This window comes from Notamacropus eugenii, chromosome 3, assembly GCF_028372415.1.
Source record: "Notamacropus eugenii isolate mMacEug1 chromosome 3, mMacEug1.pri_v2, whole genome shotgun sequence".
Taxonomy (NCBI): domain Eukaryota; kingdom Metazoa; phylum Chordata; class Mammalia; order Diprotodontia; family Macropodidae; genus Notamacropus; species Notamacropus eugenii.
The window spans coordinates 354,918,902-354,927,044 of record NC_092874.1 but is presented as its reverse complement, the minus strand read 5'-3'; the positions used below and the strand labels follow the sequence as shown (position 1 = coordinate 354,927,044).

At 34.7% G+C, this 8,143-nt stretch overlaps 1 pseudogene; it reads left to right on the top strand.

Moving 5' to 3' along the window:
* The first annotated feature begins 844 nt into the window (after positions 1 to 844).
* LOC140531644 (L-lactate dehydrogenase B chain pseudogene) lies at positions 845 to 1,916 on the top strand (annotated as a pseudogene).
* Positions 1,917 to 8,143: the final 6,227 nt, after the last annotated feature.

The window sequence follows — 8,143 nt, the reverse complement described above, 5'->3', positions numbered from 1 at the left end:
CAGCAAATCAGCAGGAGATCCTGAACCACAAAGTTGTGGAGCAGCTAGAAATTGCCAACATCAGGATCCCTGAGTTCCTTGGCATAACCAGGGTAACTGACAGACATCGCCATGGAGAACCACTACATGTGTTGGCAGACAGGCATTCACTAGCAGCTGACTCTAACATTGCTGTAGCACAGCCCTTGATGAGGAGGTGACCTCCAGCTGCCAAAACACCCCACCCCTACACTAGCACCCAACAAGCTTCAATGTGACCCTGGGAAAGTAAAACTATTTTGAGGAGTGAAAGAAAGAAAGAAAAATAAAAGGATAAACAGGGTGGAACAGGATGGAGAGAAAGACACAGATAATAATCATAACTGTGAACATGAATGGGATGAACATTCCTATAAAATTAAGCAGATAGCAGAATGAATTAAAAACCATAATCTTGCAATGTGTTGTTTATAAGAAACACATTTGAAATGATGGGTTACGCACAGGGTAAAGGTAAAAGGCTAGAGTAGAATATATTATGCTTCAGATGCAGTTAAAACAGCAGGGGTAGCAATCTTGATTTTAGATCAAGCAAAAGCAGAAAAAGATCTCATTAAAAGAGATATGGAAGGAAACAACATCCTGCTAAAAACACCATAGAAAATGAAGTAATATCATTACCAAACAGAGATGTACAAAGTTGCAAAGCATTCAAATTTGTAGAGGAGAAGGTAAGGAATTACAGGAAGAAATAGAAAAACTATGCTAGTTGGGGGATATCAACCTCTCACTCTCTGAACTAGTAAACTCTATCCTCAAAACAGACAAAAAAGAAGTTAAGGAGGTCAGTGAAATTTCTCTCTTCAGGACAAACTTCATCCCAGGCAGTCACCTACTCTTTAGGCAGAACAAAATGGCTACTCTTAAAGAAAAACTGATTGTTCCAGTTGCAGAAGAGGAGGCAGCAGTCCCAAACAATAAGATTACTGTTGTAGGCATTGGACAAGTTGGTATGGCCTGTGCTATCAGCATACTTGCAAAGAGTCTTGCTGATGAACTTGCCCTTGTTGATGTTTTGGAAGACAAACTCAAAGGAGAAATGATGGATCTACAGCATGGGAGCTTGTGTCTTCAAACTCCTAAAATTTTGGCTGATAAAGATTATTCTGTCACTGCTGGTTCCAAGATTATTGTAGTCACTGCCGGAGTCTGCCAGCAAGAGGGAGAGAGTCGCCTCAAACTGGTACAAAGGAATGCGAATGTCTTCAAGTTTATTATTCCCCAGATTGTAAAGTATAGTCCAGACTGTATCATAATTGTGGTTTCCAACCCAGTGGATATCCTTACATATGTCACCTGGAAACTGAGTGGCCTGCCAAAGCACCAGGTGATTGGGAGTGGATGCAATATGGATTCTGCTAGATTCTGCTATCTTATGTCTGAAAACCTTGGCATCCATCCAAGCAGCTGCCATGGCTGGATCCTTGGAGAGCATGGGGACTCAAATGTGGCTGTATGGAGTGGAGTGAATGTGGCAGGCGTTTCCCTCCAGGACCTGAATCCAGAAATGGGAACTGACAATGACAGTGAAAACTGGAAGGAGGTTCATAAGCTGGTGATTGAAAGTGCCTACGAAGTGATCAAACTCAAAGGATACACTAACTGGGTTATTGGATTAAGTGTTGCTGATCTAATTGAGACCATGTTAAAAAATCTCTCCAAGATTCATCCTGTATCCACTATGGTGAAGGGGGTGTATGGCATCGAGAATGAAGTTTTCCTTAGCCTTCCATGCATTCTGAATGCCCGAGGACTGACCAGCGTTATCAACCAGAAGCTGAAAGATGATGAGGTAGCTCAACTCAAGAAGAGTGCAGATACCTTGTGGGACATCCAGAAAGACCTGAAAGACCTGTAATATTCTGTAGAAACTCAATCAACATGATATGAATCGCTGTGACCACTTAGTAATTAGCCATTTTGGTGGATAGAATTTTTCTGTTGAATTCAACTCTGGCCACAGCATCAAAGTACATGATTAAAAGGCTTGTTATATGAACCTATGAACCAATAAATATACTACTGAAGTGTGAAAAAAAAAAAAAAAAGAAAAGTTAGATATGGTAGACATCCTAAGAAAATTGAATGGGGACAGAAAGGAAGATATCTTTTTCTTAGGGGTACATAGCATCTACACAAAAACTACCCCACATACTAGGACACAAAAACCTCACAATTCAATGCTGAAAGGCAGAAATATTGAATGCATTCTTTTCCGGTGATGATTCAATAAAAATTACATGTAACAAAGTGCCATAGGAAGATAGACTAAAAGTTAATCAGAAAATAAATAATCTAATCCTAAAGAATGAGTGGATCAAACAACAAATTAGAGAAACAATTAGTACCTTCATCCAAGGAAATGACGATAATGAGACAACATACTAAAACTTATGGTATGTAGCAAAAGCAGTTCTTAGGGGAAGTTTTATATTTTTAAATGCTCACATGAATAAAATAGAGTAAGAGGAGGTCAATGAGTTAAATGTGCAACTAAAAAGTCTAAAAAAAAGAACAAATTAAAAATTGCTAATTGAATACCAAATTAGAAATTTTGAAAACCAAAGGAGAGCTTAATAAAATTCAAAGTCAGAAAACTATTGAACTTATAAAAAATAAGAGCTCGTTTAATGAAAAACAATAAAAATAGATAAACTTTGGTTCCTTTGATTAAAAAACCCAAATTACTTGTATCAAAAATGAAAAGGGTGAATTTACCACCAATGAAAGGAAAATTAAAGCAATAATTAGGAGTTATTTTGCCCAACTGTATGACAATAAATTAGACAATAGTAATGAAATGGATGAATAATTACAAAATGTAAATTGTCCACATTAACAGAAGAAGAAATAAAATACTTAACCACTTTTCAATAAAAGATATTGAACAAGCAAGTCGTCAGTGGACTCAATAGGACAAATTCTCCATGGCCAGATGTACTTACAAGTGAATTCTATCAAATATTTAAAGAACAATTAATTCTAAAACTCTATAAACTATTTTGGAAGACAGATGAAGAAAGAGACCTATTAAAATCTTTTTTATGATACAAATATAGTACTGATATCTAAACAATGAAGAGGCAAAACAGAGAATGAAAACTATGGACCATTTTTTTCTAATGAATATAGACACAAAAATGGTAAACAAAATATTAGCAAAAAAGTCATAGCAACTTATCATGATAATAACCCACTATGACCATGTAGAATTTACATCAGGAATACAAGACTAGTTCAATATTTTAAAAAAATCACTAAAATTGATAATATCAACAGCAAAATTTAAAGAAACCATATAATTGTGTCAATAGATGGAGAAAAAGCTTTTCACAAAATACAACTCCAATTCCTGTTAAAAACACTAGAGAACATAGGAATAGGTGGAGTATTCCTTAAAATGACAAATAGTATCTGCCTAAAACCATCAACAAGTATTAATGGAGATAACCTAGAAGTATTTCCAAGAAGACAAAGGATGAAACAAGGAAGTCCATTATCATCACTGTTATCCAATATGGTGATAGAATTGTTAGCTTTAGCAATAAGAAAAACAAATTGAAAAAAAATTAAAATAGACAAAGAAACAAAGCTGTCACTCTTTCCAGATGATATGATGATATAATTAGAGAATCGCAGATGGTCAAGTAAAAAAACTATTTGAAAAAATAAACAGGTTCAGCAAAGTTGTAGCATATAAAATAAACCCACATAAATCATTGGCATCTCTATGTATTACTAACAAAGTCCAACATCAAGTGATAGAGAAATTCCATTTAAAGTTACTGTAGACGTTATAAAATATTTGAGAGTCTACCTGTCAAAACTAACTCACGAACTATATGAACACAATTACAAACCACTTTTTACACAAATAAAGCCAGACCTAAATAGTTTAAAAAGCACCATTTGTTCATGGGTAGGCAGAGCTAATATAATAAAAATGACAATTCTACCATAATTCACTTATTTATTCAGTGCCATACCAATCAAACTAACAAAATTTATTTTATAGAGCTAGAAAAAATAACAATATTCATCTGGAGGAACAAAAGGTCTAGAATATGAAGGGAATTAATGAAAAGAAATATTAGGGAAGGTGGCCTAGTCTTAACAGTTCTTATATTGTATTATAAAGCAGTAATAATTAAAACCACTTGTTACTGGTTAAGAAATAGAGTGGCAGATGAGTGGAATACGTTAGGTCCACAAGACACAGTAGTCAGTAATTATAGCATAGTATAGTAATTATAGTTGATAAAACCAAAGACTCCAGCTTCTAGGATAAGAACTCACTATTTGACAAAAACTGATGGGAAAACTGGACAACAGTATGGCAGAAACTAGGCATAGAACAAAATCTTCCATCATATGTGAAGATAAAGTCAAAATGGGTACACAATTTAAATTTAAAGACTGATATTATAAGCAAACTGGGAGAACAAGGAATAGTTTACCTGTAAGATTTATGGAGAACAGATGAATTTATGATGAAAAAAGAAGACAGAGAACATTTTGGAATGCAAAATTAAGATTTTTTGCATGAAGCCAGTGCAACCAAGATTAAAAGGGAAGTAGAAAACAGGGAAAGAATTTTCACAACCAGTGTCTCTGATAAATGCCTCATTTCTATAGAGAACTGAGTCAAATCTATAAGAATACAAGTCATTGCCCAATTGATAAACTGTCAAAGAATATGAACAGGTAGTTTTCATATCAAGAAATGAAAGATGTCAATAGTCATATGAAAAATATTCTAAATCACTATTGATTAGAGAAATGCAAATCAAAACAACTCTGCAGTCCAATATCACACCTATCAGACCGACTAACATGACAAAACAGTAAGATGACAAATGATGAAGAACACTGGAAAAATTGGAACACTAATGCATTGTTAGTAGAGCTGTGAACTGAGTCATCCATTCTGGAGACAAATTTGGAACTATGCCCAAGGGGCTATAAAAATATTCATACCTCTTGACCCACTAATACCACTTCTAGGTCTGTATCCCAAAGAGATGATACAAATGAGAAAAGGACCCACATGTGCAAAAAAATTTATAATAGCTCTTTTTGCAGTGGCAAAGAATTGGAAATCAAGGGAATGTTCATCACTTTGGAAATGGCTGAACAAGCTGTAGTATATAAATGGAATGGAATACTATTGAACTATAAGAAATGATGAACAAGCAGACTTCAGAAAAACCTGGAAACACTTGTAAGAATTTATGCTGAGTGAAGTGAGTAGAACCAGGAGAATACTGTACACAATAAGAGCCTCATTGATTGATGACCAAGTCTGAGAGTTATCTTTTAACAATACAAGAATGTAAGACAACTACAAAAGACGTGATGGAAAATCCTGTCCACATCTAGAAAAAGAGCTATGGAGTCTGAATGCAGATCAAAGGATATTATTTGTTCTCTCTCTCTCTCTCTCTCTCTCTCTCTCTCTCTCTCTCTCTCTCTCTCTCTCTCTCTCTCTCTCTCTCTCTCTCTCTCTCTTCTCTCTCTCTCTCTCTCTCTCTCTCTCTCTCTCTCTCTCTCTCTCTCTCTCTCTCTCTCTCTCTCTCTCTCTTGCTCTCTGTCTCTCTTTGTTTTTTGTTAGGAATTATTTTGCGCAATTAAATGCCAGTAAAACTGACAATATGTGTGATATGGATGAATACTTATAAAAAATATAAACTGTCCAGATGAACGGAAGAAGAAAAAGAATATGTAAACAACCCTATATTAGAAAAAAATAAATTGAAAAAATCATAAAGAAGCTGACTGAGAAAAATTTCCCAGTATCAGTTGGATTTTCAAATGAAATCTGCCAAACATTTAAGGAGGAATTAGATTTAATATTTGAAAAAAATAATTAAAGACACCTTCTTTCCAAACTCCTTTTATGAAGTAAAGATGGTTTTGATACCTAAACCAAAGAGAGAAAAAGAAAAAGAAAACTACAGTCCAATTTTCTTAATAATATTAATGTAAAAATTTTAAATAAAATACTAGCAAAGAGATTACAGAAAGTTATTATAAAGGTCATTGATTGTGATCATGTGTGATTTATACCAGAAATGCAGAGCTGGTTCAAAATTAGACAAATTATAAACATGATCAGTCATATAAAAACTAGAAAAGTCATGTGATAATATGAAAAAATGCAGTTAAATCTTGTGACAAACACCGTACCGATTCTTATTAACACAGAAAACACAGGAATCAATGGATCCAAGAACAAGCATTATCTACAACAGGGACAAAATTGAAGCCTTTTCCATAAGATCAAGGATGAAGTTAGATGTCCATTTTGACCCCTGTTATTCAATATTGTATTAGAAATGTTAGCTATAGAAATAAAATAAGAAAATGTGGAGGAATAAAAGGAGGCAATGAAGAAACAAAGCTATTTGTCTTTGCAGATGATATGATGATATACTTAGAGAATCCCAGAGACTCCAGTAAAAAACTACTTAAAATAATAAACAACTTTGGTGAAGTTGCAGGTTACAAAATAAACCCACACAAATCTGCTGCATTCCTGTATATTAGCAACAAAGTTCAACAGCAAGAGACAGAAAGAGAAATTCCATTTAAAGCTAGGGTAGACACTAAAAAATACTTGGGAGTTTACCTGCCAAAACAAACCCAGGGACTATATGAACACAATTACAAGACAATTTTTCCACAAAGTCAGATCTAAGTAAGTGGAAAAACATCAGTTGCTCATGAGTAGACTGAGCTAATATAATACAAATGACAATTCTACCTAAATTAATTTACTTATTTAGTGTCATACCAATTAAACTATCAGATAATTATTTTCTAGAGCTGGATAAAATAATATCAAAATTCATTTGGAAGAACAAAAGGTCCAGAATATCAAAGAGACGAATGAAAAAACGCTAGGGAAGGTGGCCTAGGGCTACCAGATCTCAAAATGTATTACAAAGCAGCAATTATCAAAACCACTTGGTCCTGGCTGAGAAACAGAAGGGTAGACAAGTGGAATAGACTTGGCACTCAAGACACAGTAGGCAAGGAATATAGCAACCTCCTGTTTGATAAACCCAAGGACCCCAGCTTTTCGGATAAGAACTCACTGTTCTGCAAAAATTGCTGGGAAAATTGGATAACAGTGTCATGGAAACTAGGCATAGACCCATGCCTGACACGGTACACAAAAATAAAGTCCAAATGGGTACATGATCTAGGGATAAAGATTGATTTCATGGACAAACTGGAGGAGCAAGGAATAATGTATTTATCAGATTTATGGAAAAAGAAAGAATTGCAAGAAGGATAATTTTGATTACATTAACTGAAGTTTTTGGACAACCAAACCCAATGCAACCAAAATTCAGAGGGATGTAGTAAATTTGGAAAGAATTTTTACAGCTAATCTTGGGGACAAAAGCCCTCATTTCTAGAATATATAGAGAACTGAGTCAAATGGACAACAGTACAAGTCATTCCCCAATCAAACGGTCAAAGGATATGAACAGGCAATTTTCAGAGGAAGAAATTAAAAATATCTATATCTATATATTTATATATATATATATATAATCATATAAAAAATGCTCTAAATCACTTTTGATTAGAGAGAAGCAAATCAGAACAACACTGAGGTACCACATCACACCTATTAGATTGGCAAGCATGACAGAACAGGCAAATTATAAATGTTGGAGAGGATGTGGGAGAGTTGGAATATTAGTTCATTATTGGTGGAACTGTGAGCTCATCCAACCATTCTGGAGAGTGGTTTCTACAAAAATGCTACAAAAATGTGCATACCCTTTGACCTAGCAATATCGCTATTAGGCCTGTATCCCCAAGAGATCATAAAAATCGGAAAGGGTCCCACATGTACAAAAATATTTATAGCGGCACTCTCTGTAGTTGCCAAAAACTAAAAATCAAGGGGATGCCCATCAGTTGCGGAATGGCTGAATGAATTATGGTATATGAATGTAATAGAGAACTATTGCACCATAAGAAATGATGAACAAGAAGACTTCAGAGAGGCCTCAAAGGACTTATATAATCTGATTGAGTGAAAAGAGCAGAACCAGGAGAACGACCACAGTGTGAGAGAGGTTTTTTT